The following is a 19,839-nucleotide window of genomic DNA, read 5'->3' on the forward strand; positions in this document are numbered from 1 at the left end:
TCCGTTAGCGCCAACTGGAGATAGCAGATCATACCCTCCCCAGTTTCACCCAGAGGTGAATTTTTCCTTGTCAAACAATTTTTCTTAAATCTCAGAATTGTTCCCAAAACCCCTCTTCTATCAAAAGCCAAAATCACAGTTATTTCTACCAAGAGGAAAAGAGTGTTTTCTTGGAGGGAGAGGGTGAACATCCCCCCCCCCCGCCCTTTATCTTTTCCCATTCAGTTTCTAATAGGTGATCCTTGCAAAGGGGAGGGACAGGAGCCCCGTTTCTTAAGGATGCTCAAACTTCTTCTGTAGAAGACTGTACAGAATACATAGGATTGGAAGGATTGGCTTTTTTTCGGTAAATGTTGATTTCACTGCACCTGCACATGCACAAACCAGCAAAAAAAAAATCCCTTGGTAGTAATCAAAATTTAGAAATAGGCAAAGTAAGAAATCTTGCTGAGAACTTACTCGAGTCCCACTTGAATGTGTACAAAACATGTTGTAACGAATGCTGCCTAAAGCAGGTATTTACACTTTGGCTAAAACAGCCGGCTTATAAAGCTTTAATTGTCTGAATCTCAATGTCTACTGTCATTAAATAATTATTGTCTGATCCCCCATAATTTCCCACAATTGTTGAAATTGAAATAGACAAAATATTTAAAATAAACATTGATATTATCCATCAATATTATGAAAAACAATTGAATTTTGCCAAGCCAAAGAATAAACAGGAGCTAGGCCTGCCCTGGTTCCACTAGTCAGGAGGTGGAGTTGAAGTGTCCTGACTACATTCTGTGAAATGGCTCAGCAGGGGAATTACAAGTTTACTCTTGGTCCGAATTGGGAAATATTGTCCATGTGTCTTGTGTATCATTCAAATACTGTTCTGGAACACTGAGAAATGTTTTTCCAGGACAATACAGGCTGCTTCTTTTTGTTTAGTTACCCAGGTCAGAGCAGGGCAGTGGGGGTGTGTGGGATTGCCTCTATCTATTACCAGCAAGAGGTTTCACTCCCTTCTGATAACTCCTGTTGTCTGCGTGTTGTTTTCCCCTTGCATGCAGAGCTTTGCTTTCTAGGCATAGTTTGGCTCTAAGGAGGTGAGGCGTTGAAAGGACAAGGTTTTAACGAAACAATTGCTCTTAACTATTTTGGCTTCCTTTAACTAAAGTCAGTTTGACAACAAGGCATTTAGCTGAAGTCTCGTTACCTGAGAAGATTTAAAACTAAGCCGAATGAAACGCTAATATCATGCTGCAGGGAACAATCAAACATTGGCTAAGGCAGGGAAATGGATTGACTATATGTGGCTTTCTAGCATCTCTAGTTTATATAAGCCACTGACAGTTCTTTAGGAGTTCTTACCCAACGTTTCTTTTCTCAGTGCCCTCTGATGGTGGGGGGACAGTATGGTTCTGCTGGGTATTTCTGAATATTTGTGTAGTAAGACATTGCACCTGCATTTTCACCATCATGGCCATTCCGGGAAACACTTAGGAGAAGAACCAGCTGTCTGACTTGTGGGATTTGGCTGAGACTTGCAGTGAGACCTCCTATTTCATTACAAAATCTACAAAAATGAATTCTCCAAGGCTAAATGTTTTTTCCCTCTCCATTCCTTACTTTGAAAGGTCTTCCTGCTTGTACTGAATTCCACGTACAGCAGTTGAAAGCAGAAAGCTCAGAGGTCTTTCTGGATGAAACAGAAAAATCTGGTGAAGGACTAATATTTCCTGTCTCTCCGCTAAGCTAAATGTGTTCTGAAAGATCAGATCGTATTATCAGCTGTGACCTGAAACCTTACTGTAGAAAAGGGTTGGCGGCTACACACGCTGGACGTGAAATGATCTGTCAAAATGTTACTCGGTGCTCGGTTTTCAAAAATCTAAGATGGTTTGATTGGAATCTAAGAGAAGAAGTCTCGGGATGCTGTTGCCAGGGAGTTAAAACCTCTTGCATTACAGAAGCTGAGTTGGGGAGCTTTCAGTCTTTTACATGATAGCATATCCTGCCTCAGAGCTGTTGTCCTATTCCATGAAGAACATGTTGATAAATCCATTATAGAGTCATGTATACCAGCTATGTGCTTACACAGAGCTCTTCTCCAGGTCTGGGAAAGGTACTCAAAGTGTCACAGTAGCTGAAGAAGAGCTCTGTGAAGCTTGTCTCTTTCAACAACCAAAGTTGGTCCAATAAAAGTTATTATTTCACCCACCTTGTCTCTAACAAAGGATGGAGACATTCTCATTTAGGGCTTGTCTGAGCGTGTGCTGCTGAGAGGTGTTACCACCACCAGAGAAGTGGAAACTGACAGGAAGCACTTATTAACTGCGTCAACATTTGTCTTGCGGAACTTTCTCACCTGCTGGCAAAAAAACAAACCAAGAGGTGTTGCGGGTGTTGCAGTAACTCATGAGAAAGGACACCATTATTTTTTCCTGTTGGGTGATGGCTAGTAATGCCCTTATCGTTTCAGGGCTTCAAATACAGGGGTTGAAATAAATGCTGTTGTTCAGTTACATTTCTTAGTCACTGGTCGCTCTCTCTGTTTAACAAATAATATTTCTGTTTTTGTTGAAATTGGACATTCACCAGTTTGTTTGTTTGTTTTGGTGGTGGTGGTTGTTGTTCACTGTTTTTTATCATGATTATAAATCCAAAATTCAGATGAAATATTCAGCAAGAAGATTTGGAGGAAATCCGACCATCTCCATAATAAATCATCAGCTTTTAAGATGAGTAAATTTTTTTTCAAAAATACTTATGTGCTATTTTCAAAAGTGTTTTAGGAGTCTGACTCAAAGTCAATGGGACTTGTACTCCTAAATCATTTAGGCAGTTCAGAAGATTTTCACTCTTAATTGACATATCAGTGCCCTTTTTCATCCTATGTGTGTGAATAATTAATTGTCCTTTATCTTGATGCTATAGAGGTCATGTTTCATTGGCATAGGACACGTGTAGTTGATGTCAAGATGTTGACTGGATCATCACCATAGACTGAGTGCCTAGTCTCGCATTGCAGAAGAGAGACTCTGATGTCTGACTTAAGAATATATCCAAAAGAAAGAGAACCAGGTTCTTAGAGGGCTTGGTCTGTGGTTGAAGATCTGAAGAGCAAAGCTGGGGCTCTTTGTGCCTTTGAGTGCAGTGGTCCCTCAGATTGGAAGCTCCTGTGAGTGGCTCCTAGATGGGAGCTCCTAATTCTTTCCCCTGTGTGAGTGAGTCATGTGGGACTCTTTGCTGAGGTGCTCTTCCCCACATATAGGCTTATAAACCCAGAGTGAGTCAAAAAGCTATTGGCTTTTATCTTCCCTTTCCTTTCCCCACAGTGGCCAGCCACTGTATCTCCCTCTTGAGTCTATACTTCCTTTTCCTACCAGATTGACCACAGGCTTGATAGGTGGCCGATGTGGGGGATGAATCCCTTGGAGTTGTTTCTTTTGCTCTTTGCTCTGAAACACTTGGAAACAGAGTGGCCCCAAGACAAAATTACAGCCTGCCATTGATTGATGACTCCTAGTGGAGATGGGGAGGATGGCGAGATGCAGGGGTTTCTGGGAGCTGTGCGTGGTTGTAGGTGGTGGTTGCTTAGTGATTTGGAAGTTCAGCCATTGACTTGTTTGGCTATATGCCCTGAACGCTTGTTGCTAGCAATAGATACTTGGTACTTTTATTGCAAGGTATACTGAGCCTGCCTCTCAGTGAAACTGTATTAATAACTCTGAACTCTTTTGTCAGAGTGCTTTAGTTTTATTGTTAATAAATTGCCTGTTTTAATATGAAGCTTTGATGGCGCTGGCAAATCTGTATATTCAAAACCAGAACCCATCTGCTGTCTCAAAGCACAAGCTGAGTACGTAGTGATTCTAACTAGCACACGACGTTCAAGCAAAGGCAAGGAAAGAACAACTTATGCATATTGAGTCATTTTTTGAACCATTGAAGGGTACACTAGATGAACAAACAGTAATGTTTATATGGCAGTGTTGTCTTAATTCCCTTCCAGTTCAGTTTGGTTTGTAAATGCACAATACACCAAAAGGATCTATCAAAATAAATAGTGGTGGCATGCAATGATGCATGCCATGTGTGGTTAAGGCTTTGTTGCATCCTTTGCTCAGCACAAAGGATGGGGATGTAGAGAATGGTATTTCCGATTCATACATAAGCTAACTTGACCATTTATTTCCTATATAAATAATTTAGTGGTGGGTAAAATGATGGTAGCTCTACCAAAGAGCAAACGGTTTTTATCATGTTTCCTTTTGTTGTTGTGCTTTTGCAGGTTGGTTGTTTTTGTTTGAGTACAATAATAAGTAAATGCAGGGAACTCCTTGTGCATTGTATATTGAGACAAATACATAGTGCAAACACTATAGTTTCTGGCATGCTTCTGTTAAAGAGCATTGAAGAGTTAACAGCTAGGCAGCTTCAATGGGAGCATGTATTTCATTTATGCTTCAGAGTCTTTACCCAGCTCTCTAAAGTATAACGAAAAGCAGTGTATGGGGAAGGAGCCCACTTCTTTGTACTAAATTAAGCTGTTCCTAATATAGTACAAGCCAGTCTTTTATTACTGATAAACTGATTAATACCATTAATGTCTTAATTTATACTCAGAGGTTGAAATTTGACACCCGGACACTATGTTGGCTTGGAAAACACAACCGGTTTTGTGCCAGAGGTTTTAAAGACCAATCAGTAATATAAATTGCTGCATCACTGAACAGGAGTCAGTTCACCATGTCATTTGATCTGGAAACTTCACTGGCCAAGAAGCAGTTAATAAATTTTCAAATAATTACCCTCCTTATTCAAAGTCAAACTAATTAGGATTGTTTTTAACAAATAATGTTGTTTAAACAACTGTATATACTGGATTAGGAAGAGAGAGAAGGGGGGGCAGGAGGATTTGGAATGTACAGGCTAAAAAACAGGAGGGATTAAATACTGACAGTACTTTATATTCAATGCTATTATTATGTTTGTACAGCACCTGACACAATGATATCTTGACCTGCTTGGTTATTGGAAATGACTACAGCATAAATATTTAATAGTAATGTATGGCGTATGTGACCCATTGCATGCTCTACAGAGTTGACTTTTCAGTTAGCAACACCTGAAAATTCGTACCTGCTCCAGGAGTTTGGTGGTGGCTGCTAGTTTGGAGACAATGAAAATTCCTCCTGCGTAGGACAGAAGGCGTATGTCAATAATCTATTCAAATATTCTCTCTGCCTCCCCAAACCCCAGACATCATATTGTAATTGTAGGTAGCATTTGATTTAACCAGTTTTCACATACAAACGTAGTTTGCCATTTCAATGGGAATCCAGGCATAAGCTAGGCTCTAACAGACAGGGAATGGAAGGAAATTTAGTGTGGTTTGTGGGATTTCTTGCACCTTCCTTTGAAGCAGCTGATACTGACCACTGACTGTCGGACAGGATGCTGGACTAGACAGACCATGCCTTTGATCTGATCTGATGATTCCTGTGTTTCTGTGCTAGAATTGTGCCGTGTATAATCTGGAATCCAAAAATGTCACATTTTTGTCTGTATCCTTAACCTGCTCAGCTAACTGATGGGGACAGAGTTGTGGCTTGCAATGACAGTTCTTTTGGGCTAAAATATGAGAGCCTCTCCTCTCGCTCTGCCTAGGATAGCTTGGATGGATCCAAAGACTTTCTCAGATAGAAGGGAGATTATGGAGTTGAAGAAATAAATTTACACTAGTACTTGATTAAATGTCTTGTAGCAACCAGTTCATGGCATAATATTTTTTTGTTTTGTTTTTAGAACTGTTGAGCACTCTGCACTCCTAGTGAAATAAATGGGACTCTCTGGCTGGTCAGCACCTTTTGAAAATCAGGTCATTTATGACATCTGACAAGAAGGTGCAGCATTAGGAATGTGTGTTTTTAAGAAGGCATTTAATGATGACTGAAGCTCAACATGTCCCATGAAAATAAAGTTAAAACAGGGCAGCTGCTAGGTTTCACTAATAACCTTGAAAAATGTGAGCCGATTAAGTGTATTTGATTTAAAGCCTTGGGACTGGAATGTTCAAGACTGCCAAAGAGAGCTACGCTCATGCCAAAGCTCAAATGGTGACATGAAAACTTAGCTTGGTGGAACAAAAATAGGACTCCTGGGTCACAGGGACTCAAATTAAACAGGTTTATCATCACCTCCTCAAGATGTAAACATGTGCTTCTCAGTTACACATCAGAAATGGGTTTTATGGCAAAAGGAACCCACACTCACCAAGAAATTGATAGCTTCCTGTTGTTGAGCAGCTCTTAAATAGTGCTGCCTCTGGTACAAAAACATTAATTATAGAGGCCGCATTAAAGAAACTTGATTTGCAAATAACTCTCCCTTGCAGAAAAGATTCCTTATATCCCTCCTTTGTCCTTGTCAGCTGGTTGTTTGACAAGCGTGGTGAAAGACCTTCCTTTTGCAGAGTTGCAGCAAGTTTGTATTACTTCTTGAAGTTGCTCTGGCAGATCATTGCAAGCATGCTGCTATGATTCTTTCTAGAGAGAAATGAGAAAAAGAGGAAGTGTCCAGGCTTGGCTGACCAGACTTGTTCACGAATGCAATTTTTTGAGAAGGGCCACAGACTGCGTCAACTATACATCAGTTACTTTTTCCATCTTTTAACGAAGTGTACAAAATATTGATGATGATGCATAGCTTTTTTCCTAGATCAGAAGAAGATGATTTACAAAGGGTATGGATAAGATAAAGGAATCTCATAAATTCCCACTTAAGTGTGTAGACAGCTCTGGGTTGGAACAATTTAAAAATGTGGGAAAGCCACCTTATCTAACGTACATTCACATTGCTCCCTGCTTCCTAAAGAAAGGTTATCATGCTGCATCCTAACTTGTCTTAAATTTAAGACTATGTTGACTACTATGAAACTGACCCTCTCAATTTTATGATAGAAAAATGAAGCTTCTGTTTTGGATACAGTGTGAATTTTTTCTTTCTTTAATGTTTTTTCCCCCATAAGTATAGAGACTTCTGTATGTTCCGCGTAGCTCAGTTGATTCAGGACTGAAATGTTCTTTCTGGGTGTTCACTTTACTTGGCCTGAATCCTACAGTAACAGAAAAAGCAGCAACTGTTTTGGCTTATCTTCAGAGCAGTGGAACCGTAGTGCCATACCTCTGGGAAAGTGTGGAAAATTAGGCATTATTTTTCTAAAATTTAAAACAAAAATAAAAACGTTAAAAACTGCACACATATTCCCATGCGTAGGGGTATGGGAACACATTCTGTGGGCTCGTGTGAGCTGCTGACTTTAAAATATAATAGCTGTTGACTTTTATAAAGATCAGAGGTGAATTGTATAGTATTTCCATGAATGTGCCAAGATGTTTAACATGAGAAAGCTACAGATAGAGAAATGCTGCGTAACCAGTGTCATGTGCATATGTTTGGACTGTCAGTATGCTGGCATAGATTTACTTTTGACCTAATTTCACACTGATATTACAGAGGCATGTTTTATGCCTAATATAGAATTTATTTTCGTAGCATATGCCCTCACCTCCATCATGGCAAGCAGCCCGCTTTTTGATTTGTGGGGTCAGCGCTACTGTTCCCTGTCAGGTGTAAGAAACCTCAGCAAGGCACTTCATTCTTGTGGCGTATTTGATATGGGCCAGGGCTGCTCCTCGTTACTGGCCGCCCAGAGTGTATTCTGCCCATAGTGGCAAGAACTGAACTAAGAGGAAACCTGCATTTGGACTTCTAATGAGAACCCTTTCACAATGATGAACAATCATATTGTCCCAGTGAAAGGGGGAGGATGGGATGGGAAAAATTCACTTAGAAAAATGAAATGAACAGTTTGAGACACAAGGTGGATGAAGTAATATCTTTTATTGGACCAACTTTGCGAGTGAAATACAAGCTTTTGAGCTACACAGAGCTCTTCAGGTATTACCTCAACCACCTGGTCTTTCTACATGGCTACAACAACACTGCAGCATACGTCTGGTTCAGTGAAGAACTGCCAAGAAAACAGGCACAATGTGTGGGAGTTCTAGCTGTCCTGTTCCTGTGTGGCAAGGGTCCACCCACCGTTCCCAGGCACAACTTCATGCTTCAGCTCAGTTCCATTCAGTGGAATGGTTGCTTGCAGGTCGGAGATGAACAGAACAGTTGAATGACTGCACCTGATCTGATCTGCCATGTCCCATGTCATTCATTTCCTCTAAACTAAATCCCAATCTTTTCAATTACTCCTACAGAAATCTTTCCATGACTCTAATCACTTTCATCCTCTGTCCCCCTTCTATTTTCGCTATATCCTTTTTCAGAAAGGGTGCAGAGACCTGAACACAGCATTCCAGGTGAGGACAGCTACTTGATTTCTACAATGGTGTTATAATACTTTCCATGTATTCCTCATGCATCTTAAGATTTTGCATGCTTTCTCGACTGCTGCTCGAAAGGAGGCGTGATTTTCATGGAGCTGTCCACAGTGACAACCAGATCTCTTTCCCAGAGTAGTTACATTTAATTTAAAACCTGGTAATATGTATGAGTAATTCAAATGATTCTTTCCAGAATGCATTACCTTGCATTTGTCAACACTGAGTTTCATTGGCTGTTATGCTTCTCGTGGCCCTAGACTGGTTAGGACTCTGTGAACTTCCTCACAGAATATATCTACCTCTGAGCTGGGTGCTTGGAGCTAGTGGCTAAAGATAGCTCTGTGTCCATGGTGGCATGGGCGGCCACCCCACGTACAATCCCACCTGATCCCTGGGTATGTGCTCAGGCAGCTAACTCAACAGAACTATTTTTAGGTGCTACCTTGAGCAGAGCTAGCAAAGGTATGTGCATGCAAGCTGGGAATCATACCTCACAGTTCAGATGTAGATGGACCCATAGTCTTTAGGTGAAGGGTAAAATTTTCAAAAGCACCCAGCCTTAAAGCCCAAGTCTCATTGTGAAAAGTAAATGAGACACTCAAGAGCCTAAGTCTCATAGAAAATCAATGGGAGTTAGCCTCGTAGGTGCTAAAATCACACTTAAAAATGACTCTGAAGCGTCAAAGTCACTTAGGTTCTTTTGATATTGTACCTTTATAATTTTACCAAAATGATTTGACCTATACATTTTGCAACCTTGCTGTTCACCTGGCCCAAGCCCAGATCACTGATAAATACATTAAATGTCACTGGTCCTAACAGTGAATGCACTTACTCCATCCCTTCTAAGAGGAAGTTGTTGTTTGCTTTAAACCTGCCCTCTCTTTATATAAACCTGACTACTGATCGTTGATTGCTGTCCCATTGCATCCTTTAGCCAGAAAAAAACTCCTTTATGACATCCAAACGTCAGTGCACACACAATAGAATGGATTTAATAAAAGCAATGTATAAGTGAAACTAGAGAAGCTATAAATCACTTTGGTGTTGTTCACGGGATGTTGGTAGCATTTTGATTTAATAGTTGGACAAACACAAGGGTCTATTTTATTCAGAGTTTACAGGCCTCAGGGCTGTTATTCCTCCAAATTTAATAGCATTGAAATTGCAGGGTTTGCGATAATTTGCCTATCACTTTCTGCTCTGCCATTGATGTTTATTGTCAGCGGGATGGAATCTCAATCTGATTCACTTAGATAACATGTCTGTTAAACATTTAGATAATTGTGCCATCATTAACTTGTCACATTATTTTAGAAATTCAAAACAGTAGTGTGGTAAGTAGAGGTAGAAGGGGGGGGTAGATCCTACATGTGCACAAATGGGGAAAGGAGAAGTTGACAATGCATATGGCTTTCACTCTGAAGATCCTTACAATGTATTCGGGAAAGGTATATGTGTTGCAGCCAGTTGCTGATAAGCTGCAGAAGGCTCTAGTGCAGTGGTCCCCAACCTTTTCGTCTGGCGGGTGCCAGACGAAGGACTGTGGTGGCGGTCAAGCATCCACTGAATTTCGGCGGATGCTCGACTGCCGGCCAGGACGTGGGCGCATTTAGATGCCCCCACAGGCGCCATGGTGCCCGCGGGCACCGCGTTGGGGACCCCTGCTCTGGTGTTTCACAGTGTCTGTTTTATACAGGATGGAATAGCACAAGTTGTGGGAATGGCCGCCCATCTTTTTGGTATGCATGCGGATTTTGTCCAACCCTTTTTGGAGCTGGGGTTCTAAAGTTAGGCTTCTAAGTCTGTTTTTAGGTGCCTATGTAAGTGGCCTGGTTTTTTTGTTTTTTTGTTTGTTTGTTTTCAAAAGTGCCGAGCACCAGGCAGTTCCCCCTGAAGTCAATAGAAGCTGCTGGGTGCTCGGTGTTCCTGACAAATCAGGGTGCTGTTTAGACTCCTAAATATGGATTTGGGAGTCAAATGGTAAATGGGCTCCCATTTATTTATAACTTTGCCCTTGTTTTCTCGGTGTCACGTACAATTTTGCTCCATGAGCCCAGGAAATTTGAACTTAATCTTGATATTTGTGGTGTTTTTCTTTTTTCCCTCCGTCACCCTCCATAAAAGGTTAATCTCAAAATCAGGCTTGTTGGTGGGTTGTTGTGGGGGTTTTTTTTGTTTGTTTTTTTTAACATTTGTTGAGCTATTTTGCAGCAATCAAAATAAATCTGTTGGGTGAGAACAATTGAAACCTAACATACATGTTTTTTAGACCTAATGTTACGTTGCACTAAAAATCTTAAGAGAAGATTAGCCTTTTAAAAAATTCCGTTGTTGCTTTAAATTTCTTATACCTATTAGTGCCAGGACAAAGCCTAATCTCTGGAATATGAGAGGGAGCTGCAGATGAGCCCTGAAAAGCGCTGGCAGAATTCTAGGGAGGAAGCGTGTATGTGTTTGCATGAAAACTTTTTGCTGATGCCATAAACTGACATCAAACAAGAGCTGGGCCGGAAATGGTTTGCTTGTTTGGTCCAATAAGAGCTTTTGAGATTACACAATTTTTCCTATCCTGAATCAGGACAAAAAATTAAGATCTCAAATTTACAAGAACCAAAAATCGGAGGGGGTGCATTTTGATTTAGGTTATTTTTAAATTTTATGTAAAAAAAATTGAGTTGTTTCAAACCAAATCCTTTTTATTTTAGAAATATCAAAACAGGACCTTCTGACAGTTTAACAACTTTAAAAAGAAAAGGTCAAATTAGGAGATTCATCAAAACTGATGCTTTTCCGCAAACAAGTTCAGTTTAATCAAATCTCCACTTTCTGACTAAAAAAAAAACCCATTTTGCAAGAAAATTCCCAACCACCTCTGCATCTAGCTATTGAGGGGTTAGGAGGGTAATTACTGCAAGGTAATATAAAGCTGTGTTCTCCTGTGATATAAGAGAAACCCCTTTTGCCTTCCTTCAAGTATACCCATTCTCGGTCTATTCAGTCGACATCTTGATAGATGGAAGCTGTCTAAATGAGTTAGGATTACAAATCATAAAGCAGAGCATCTCAGTTTTTAAAAAATTAAAAAAAAAAACAAACCCAAACAGACAAGCTATTGGGGGTGAATGGGATGTTACGGTCCTTCCTGCGGGTCTTCATCTTAACACCTGTCCAAATCAACTGTACTATCAGTGTATTGTGTGCAGAGATATTTATGCTCGCTGTTGCATGGCACATTATCAGTTATCTATTGGCTCTTCTGTCAATGAGATGAACCGGTTCCGTTGGGCAGTTTTTCTCTGAAGTTATTCATTCCATTCTTACACAGGAGCAAGTCTATGGTAGCTTCTGTTTAAAACCTGTTTGACAGCTGACCCATCTCAAGGGCTGTTCAGTGGCAGATTGGTCTGGTTATTTTAAAGGAAGGAGTCGGGATGCTGGAAGAACAGCTAAATTGTGTGGGGAGGCAACCGGCATTGTGACCCTCTGTGCCAGATCACAATACTCACTCAGATTTAGCCCAATCATGGCAGCAGGGAAAGGGCTCTCCCTTACACCACCCAGCTCTGGTCAGGGGCCATAGGGGGTCCCCTGCCCATCATCTGTGTGTCCCTTATGAGTTCAGGTTCTTAAAAGTTGGATGCACGGTCCCTCATCTAAAAAATAGAGGGGCAATGAAAGGCCCTTAACCCCCCCCCCCTGTCTCTGGCACCTATGGAAGGAGGCATGGGGATGGAGTGGAAGGGAGGTAAGAAACCTTGAGATATTCAGTTAAGCATCCAACACTTTGAATGCTTCTCTGAAGCTCTGTGAGATCTGCAAAGTGAGGCTGGAAAGCTCAGGATGATAAATTTTCTTGTCTACTTTTCCTAGGTTTCTGGGGTGGGTCTTGTGATATTACCAAAAGCCACCTTCCATTTCCCAGCTTTAGTCCACACCAGTTGGAAGCATGAATTACCTTTCTTGACTCATCTTGGTTTTTCCTCTTTCAAGGCTTGATCCAAAGCCTAGTGAAGCCAATGGGAGTCATTCCATCTACCCATTGACTTCAATAGGTTTTGGATCAGTCCCCTGAAAATGCAAGTGTGTGCAAAAATGAAGAGAGAGACTTCATAGTATAAAATATATCAGGAACTTCAAAGATCACTTTATGGTCTGGGCTGATCCATATGTTCTCAGCATCAGTTGGGCCACTGGTAGTAAAACTCTCTAAAATGGCACCATTACACATGTAAAGCAATACCTCTCAAAGTGCCTGCAAACAGGCAGCATGTTTTCCTCAACAAAACAAATATAAAATCTTCCCAGACTGCCTATGACTTCTATTACTGTTTCACAGTACTCTAGAGAGTTTTAAGATAACAGCTTGATTAAGCGTATGAGGAAAAATACTATCAGATACATTCTTCTCCACAGATAGAGATAATGTACTGTAGTATTAAGTATGTTTCAGGGTAATTATCTTTCCTGTAGTTATTTTAGTTACATGAACGAAAAAGGGAAGGAGGGAAGGCTTAGCAGGTGCAGAATAGAATGTGGGTGGATATGGTAACCAGGCATGTGTTAGTTGACTATGAGCAGTAACAGAGGTAGGCTTTTGGGGTCTCATTCTGGCTCCTCGACTGTGGTGTAAACTTCATAGACTTCAGTGGAGTTCCTTTTGATTTATGTTGGTATGGGAGGCAAATATCTGGCCCTTCGAGTCTATACACCAAACTCTTTTGTCACCAGGTTGTTCTGGTAGCAACTTTTCTGATATTTAAATATGTTGCACATCAGTTTCTCCCCTGTTAACCACAGGCTGATCGAATTAGGATCGGACTTTCCTATTTCACTGTTTCAATCATCATGAGAACTGTGCTAGTTACCACAGAAACAGTTAAATTTGAGATTGTACTTGAAGGCTTTGGTGCACATTGCCTGGCTACGTGAGGAATTGGCATGTCTGCCCTGTAATCGCTCCAATTTCAGATGGAAATATGGTCAAGGGAACAATAAACACTTTTTTGCTTTTCAGTAAGAACAGAAAACTTTTCATGAATTTAGGAGCAATTCAAACCACTGGACAGAATTCTTCCCTCAATCAGACGTCTGTTCTATTCCATATGAACCCCTGAGTTCAACAGCAATGTTCCTGAATCGTTCTTCCATCAGGCATGGGGATGTGATGATGTATAGGACCAGCCCAGAGGTCAACAGGAAAAGAGATTAGCCATCTTTTTTTGGCTGGAGCACTGATGCCTATCATGAGTGAATGCTGGTAGCAGAATTGAGCCAGCTGTGGAGAATTATTTAATTCACCTCACTCATCATAAGAGGGATGGTGATGCTTGGGGAAGGTAGAACCTGGATTCTGCAATGAAAGCAGGATTTCCAAAGAGCTAAGAGGAGAATCGAGACATGCCTCCCTCTTCTACGAGGCTGCAATGAGCCACACTCTAGATTTTTTGCTTTTGGCTTTGGTTGAGAAAAGCCTTACTCCATTTCTTTTTGGCCTTTCCAGGCAGGGCATTTTTTGCTTGTTTTCCAAGTTGCTTGTGCTGGTGAGCAAAGTGGAAATGGCAGAAGAGTTAAGTAACTTTTGTGTTTTGGTTTTCACCAGATTGTTGTTCTTAACCTCTGAGGACAGGATAAGAAGCAATGGGCTTAAATTGCAGCAAAGGCAGTTTAGGTTGGACATTAAGAAAACTTCCTAACTGTTAGGGTGGTTAAGCATTGGAATAAATTGCCTAGGGAGGTTGAGGAATATCCATTATTGGAGATTTTTAAGAGCAGGTTAAACAAACACCTGTCAGGGATGGTCTAGATAATACTTAGTCCTGCCATGGGTGCAGGGGACTGGACTAGAAGACCTCTCGAGGTCCCTTCCAGTCCTACACTTCCATGATTCTATGAAAGTGCTGCTGCGTTCTGAGACAGCTGTAGGCAGTAGGGAAGCCTGCAAAGCAGGAATGGCAGAGTTGATACTCAGTCTTATGTGCACCTGTTCTATAAGAACTACTGGAGCTGGTAGAAATGTCGACAAAATAACAATTTTTCCCATGAAATTTTTCATGAAAATCCTTTACTGTTTTAACTAGCTGTAATTTATTATTATTATTACTAATTTTGTAAGTATCATTGTTGGACTTAACAAATGTAATAATAATAATGGGAAAGATAACATTGTGGCCTGAGTAGATCAATTGGATAATAATAAAAAAAAAAGTCTCAGGTTTTGTACAAAGGTAGCAACCATGTTCTCCTCGTTTTTTGTGTGCCAATGAAGAAAGTTTAAAATAGTGTTGCCAACTCTTGCAATTTTACTGCAAATCTTGAAAATCTCGGAATTTTTCTAAAAGCCCGAAAAGCTGGAGTCATGTGGATACACCAGAATCCCAGTTATTAAAAAGAAGGGGGGGAAGCAACAAAGTATATTTCCAGCCCATGGGGCTGCAAAAAAAAATCTGGAAAGCATGAAGACTAAACATGCAAAAGCCATCGGTCAAATAAAAACCTCAACGTTGTTAGTTTTGAAGTCTAATGATTTGTAAGCCGATCTGATGATGATTTGGGACCTGATGCATCATCTTTAAACACTTGGGGGTAGACAATATTGAAAATATTGCTGCTGTGCTAGTTTAATACACCAAGATCCTGATCCTTCCAGCACTTCCACACAAGAGTAAAGAGTTTCATAGAGTCATAGAAAATTAGGGTTGGAAGAGACCTCAGGAGGTCATCTAGTCCAATCCCGTGCTCAAATCCGGACCAATCCCAACTAAATCATCCCAGCCTAGTTTGCCGCATCCAGGGCCTAAATGATTTGATCCTGGTGTTGGTTTCTAAGTAGAAGTTATGTGTAGATCACAATGAATCAGAGTGAGGAAAAAACTGACTTCCCATTGTGGGAGCCTGGGGTTAGAAAGAATTGGTAATCTCTAGCAGATGAACCACACATCTGGTATCAGGTGGGATGCCACCATCAATAAGGAAATTTTAAGCACCTCTTGTGAAGGTTCAAAGGACATCTTTCCTGGTGTCTTGAATCATACATATTGCCCAGGAGTTGTTTACCAGGTTAGAGAAAAGAAAAGAGAAACATTTTGAATTTGGCACAGAGGATTCCTCCTGGGGTTTGTTCTATTTCAGTAAAACGGGGATCTCTAAAAATAAGAACAGGCAATTGTGATGTTGCTTTTGCGGTTTCTTGAGGGGGGAGGGAGTAAATAGGTGGTTGTGTCTGTGTATGTGTTTGTGCCTCTGTACGCGCACACAAGTGTGTGTGTAATATTGAGTTCTACTTCCACACTCCTTCCTACAAAACATACACTAGAAAACGGTAGAAAATAACTTCTCATGAGCTGAGCAGAATCAACAGAACATCCAGTGTCTGAAATTTTTGCTGCCAAACTGACGGTTGGATTTCCGAATGTTCGTAAAGTATTTCAGTGCACAACGTCATCAGTCTTTCACTTAAGGTATCTTAAACTGGCCAGTCTCTATTGTGAAAAACTTAGTTACTTTGGTGAAATATTGCTTGTAGCATTTTTCACTGGTGAAAGCTGCCATTTGCTCATGACAAAAACATACAGAATCCTAGAAATTAGATGTGGGAAGGACCTTTCTAAATCAGCTAGTCTAGGAGTTCTCAACTACTTCCCAGCTTGCTTATGTGTATTGGATCATCTACTCTTAGCAATCAGATAATATCCCTCTGGCAACACCCACAGTTTCTCGCACAGAAAAGTCCTTTTAAGGAAGCAATATTAATTCATTTTTGCTTTCTTTAGTGTGACTTTATTGACTTAAAATTTTAAAAATAAAATATGCTATCCTAAGTTCCCCCTGAAGTGCATTAAAATATATTACGTAGCATCAAAAGTCAAATACTATCTCACAGGATAGAGCAGTTAGTTTGCAAACCTAGTCATGATAGAATGGTCTGTCCTATGAACAATACTGGACAGATCCGCAATCCGGTTCCACCAACATCGGAAGTCAGACCATCCGAAGGCAGCCCAACTGGGATAGCTGTGACATGACTGTAATATCAAATGTAAACACCAGATCCACAGTGGATCTCATGGTGGCCATCAAATCCTGAGCCATCTCAGAAGAACCACTGGGGATATAGTGCTCAGTAACTTTCATGTCTCTCTGCTTCAGTGCCTCTATCACCACAGCAGAGGAGCTTTATCAGCTCATGTAGGGATTTCATAGCACAGCAGACATGATCTCTATCCAAGTTTCTTCTTGCTCACCAAATAGAGAGAGACTTTCAAACTGAGTTTGTGCAGGAGACCTCCACCAGCACTTCAGTTCAAATGGCAAACAATATGACCCAAAGTTTACCCTCTGCCTCAAGCAGTCCGCTGGAGCCAATTGTACTGGTCCTACTACGCCCAACAGCCAGTCTCTTGCGGACAGAGTTGGTTCATAATAGTAAGCATGTTAAACAAAAACTACAAAAGGTTGGGGTTTTTTTCTGACATTTTCTGAAGGGAGGAAAAAATATCCTAAAGCCCAATGTTTATTGGGAATCCAGTGGAAAAGAGAGGAGGAAAGGAGAAGGAAAGAGAAAACAGAGGTTTAAAACTGATATTTTTCATTTTAAAATTAAAGATTTTGAAAAAATAATTTCCATTAATTTTTTAACAGGAAATTTTTCTTCCAAAAAAACCTTCCAGACAAAAGCCAGCTCTATGTACATGCAGAAAGCAAGAGCCCTCAACTTGATCATGGCTGGGTGATATTTTATTAACCACAAACCTTTCATTCAGTAAGTGGATTCTACAGCTGAGAGCAAAGAGGAGACCAAACAATGTGATCAAGCAGTGTTCTGCAAACCATTGGTGACACACAGATCGGACTTTGGAAACCCCTTGGCTGTGCAGACTTGTCCCCTACAGGGTAATGTCCCTCCCTCCTCCCCCAGCTCTTTCCATTCCACTTCTGAGTTTTGCAGAGTTGTTCTTGTGCAAATGTATGGTCTGTTTGCACACACAGCCCCCTCTAAGTTCACCAGTATTACTTTCCATGTGAAAATGCTTTGCACGGGTCTGAGCTGCGCACTGCAATCTCAGATTCCAACAGTTATGCACTGATCTGGTTGCTTGCAACATAAAGTTGCAGCAGGAGGTAGCAAAAGATTTTTGAACAAAGTTGATCAGTCGAAGGGACCGAAAGCAGCACAAATGAGAGAAATAACAGTATACTTATTTTACTAGAGAATGTCTTCTCCTTTTCCCCTCCCTTCGCCCGAGCACTCTTTATATGTAAGCTGACTTCTTCAAAGGGACGCTTTTTTGGGGATAAACGTTTATTTCTATTAAAACAATGCCTGCGACAGCTAAACTTCCCATCGGAAGCCGCCTTAATTTGGGAGCATAATTCACAATGACAGTTTAACAAACGGGCAGCCTTTAAAGATAAAAATGAGCACGGGGTGGCAGTTCTTTTCATGACATTTTCGAACTCCCTGACTGAAATGTACCTTTGTGAGCCTGGTGCGCTTTATGTGAACATCTACAGAGAGAGGGGCTGCAACAGAACTAAAGGGACCCTTTTTTGTTAGAACATTTTGTTTCAGAGACACAGCCTGTTTCGTAAGCAACTGGCCTGACGTTTTAAAAAGCAGGAGCCTAAATCCATATTTAGGCACCTAAATATGTGGCCTCTTTGTTGTTGTTGAAGGCTGAGCATCCAGCATCTCATATTGAGGACAGTGAGTGCTCACCACTTATGAAAATCATGCCACTTACTTAAGTGCCTAAGTACGGACACAGGAACTACCTTTAAATCATGGACTTGCTGTATTCAGTGTTACGTTTAAACAAGTCAGGTCTAAGTGTTGCCTAGTGTAACAGAATCTTCATAACGTACTTGGAACTATGCCAGTCATGTGTTTACAGAAGAACAGAAAGTACTGAAGCTAGCCTCTCTTGAAAGGATCAGTACATAATCAGAGCCCTATGATGTACAACCCAAATGTTTTGGTATGTATTTTGGCTTTGTTTTAAAAATGAAATGCCTAAAACAAGACCTACACCTCCTGAGGCTGTCCCACCAAGCAAAATCTTAGTTTTAAATATAGTATGTGTTGTCTTAATGCTGTAGAGCTGAAGGATTCATATCTGTTTATAGCGAAGGATTCTTGTGAAGGACTTGCAGGAGGAGAAGCGCTAATTATTAATGTTAGTTACTTGTTTCCATAGGGATGCATTCAATTTAATTCTGTCCTGAATTATATTAATTACAGTAGTACTTAAAAGCTCCATCTGAGAGTGGGGCCCAGTTGTGGTAGGCACTGTCCAGACATATACTGAGTCCCTGCCCTGCAAAGCTTACAATTTAAACAGGTTTACTTTGGAGTAACATCATGTTGTCTCAGCTCAGCCATGCTTTCTGTGACTGCTGTATGGTACATGTGTTCCTACCAAATATAGGCCTGTCATGTGATGCATTCTGACAGGAAAAGCCCATTTCCCAGGCTCAGTTACCGTATATGTTTTGGGTAGATTCACCCGTTAATCATTCATACAAACTGAGCTGCCACAAAGAATCCTAAATTAAAGCTCGGTCAGCCTTTAATCAGCTCCACACATCCCCAAAAAAGCAAAACAAAGTCCAAATCTAGACATTGATATGACACTCCCAAGGAGAGAATTTGAAGCTTGTAATTGTGAGGGGCCAGCATTTCTGCCCTATCACACCCCTATGCCTTTAAGTGATCAAAATGAATACGTAAAAGAGAAATGTTCTAGTGATGTCCGACACTGGCCAACAGTGTCATAGCAAATGATATCAGCATTTCTGTTGTTAGCCTCTCTTTCTCCCTTTCCCTCTCTGTGAAATTCAGTCCTTAAAGCTTTCAACAGGCTGAGAATGAGTGCATGTTCTTGATTTGATTCAGATGCATTTTTGCTATTAAATACACATTTCTGAAAGATGCTTTGGGCATTTTTAACTGTGGGAAAGACACCAAAAAAAGTGTTTTGTTGTTTTTTTTAAAAAAAAACAAAAAAAACCCAAAACACCAAAACCCACCCCTAATTGGTTTGGAACATATTTTCTCTAATCCAAATATATCTTTATTTCCCAACATGTGATTTTACAGGCAATGTTTATCTAACCTGAACTTGGGTTTCTAGTGGGGTTTAAGCTACACACCAACACCTGATGATATAATGTTAACAACTTGCCTGTATTAGAGTCACACTTTGTCATTCCCCTAACTTCTGAAACCTGATTCTTGTGCTGAATGCAATGGACCCAATTTGGGGAACGTATGTAACTTAACATATTAAATATGGCCTTCTGTAATGGCCTTCAGTGTTTCCACACTAAGCAGGCTGATTACATCCACTCAGATGGTTGCATAAATTGCTGAAGTTGCCTGAAATATGTAACTATACTAAAACTTACAGTACATAGAGACTGCCCAAACCAGGAATGAAGGGTTAAA

At 40.6% G+C, this 19,839-nt stretch overlaps 1 protein-coding gene across 6 annotated transcripts in view; it reads left to right on the forward strand.

Annotated features, from left to right (window-relative positions):
- Positions 1–19,839, forward strand: part of ZBTB16 (zinc finger and BTB domain containing 16) — a 166,299-nt gene that overhangs the window by 105,371 nt on the left and 41,089 nt on the right. The window lies entirely within an intron of this gene.

Source organism: Mauremys reevesii, linkage group 12 (assembly GCF_016161935.1).
Source record: "Mauremys reevesii isolate NIE-2019 linkage group 12, ASM1616193v1, whole genome shotgun sequence".
In the NCBI taxonomy this organism is placed as follows: Eukaryota; Metazoa; Chordata; order Testudines; family Geoemydidae; genus Mauremys; species Mauremys reevesii.